At 42.7% G+C, this 302-nt stretch overlaps 1 protein-coding gene across 2 annotated transcripts in view; it reads left to right on the top strand.

Moving 5' to 3' along the window:
- DAW1 (dynein assembly factor with WD repeats 1) overlaps positions 1 to 302 on the top strand; it is a 38,222-nt gene that overhangs the window by 183 nt on the left and 37,737 nt on the right. The window lies entirely within an intron of this gene.

Below are 302 nucleotides of genomic sequence, written 5' to 3'. Positions count from 1 at the left end.
GGTTAGGAAGTTCTCTGACCACTCATTTGGGTTAAACACCCTATGCCCAGGGAAAGATGTCAAAAGCTGCAGAACTGGAATTCCTTTCTAAGAAGTAAAAGGACAATACCTAAAGTTTGGTTCAAGGAAGCAGAGGAAATCCTTTCTCTCAAACAGGAAGAAAAGAGCCATTTAAGGAAGGATAGGCATGCCTAGAAATGGAGGGAGTGGTGAAGGGGAGGCAGCAATGATGAAGGCTCTTGGTCCTATAACTAGAGATGGAGGTAAAATTGTGGGTGAAATGAGAAGTGAACTTGAATTTG

This window comes from Pteropus vampyrus, unplaced genomic scaffold, assembly GCF_000151845.1.
Source record: "Pteropus vampyrus isolate Shadow unplaced genomic scaffold, Pvam_2.0 Scaffold93, whole genome shotgun sequence".
NCBI lineage: Eukaryota > Metazoa > Chordata > Mammalia > Chiroptera > Pteropodidae > Pteropus > Pteropus vampyrus.
The sequence above is the reverse complement of the archived record's forward strand: the minus strand, read 5'-3'. Positions and strand labels throughout refer to the sequence as shown.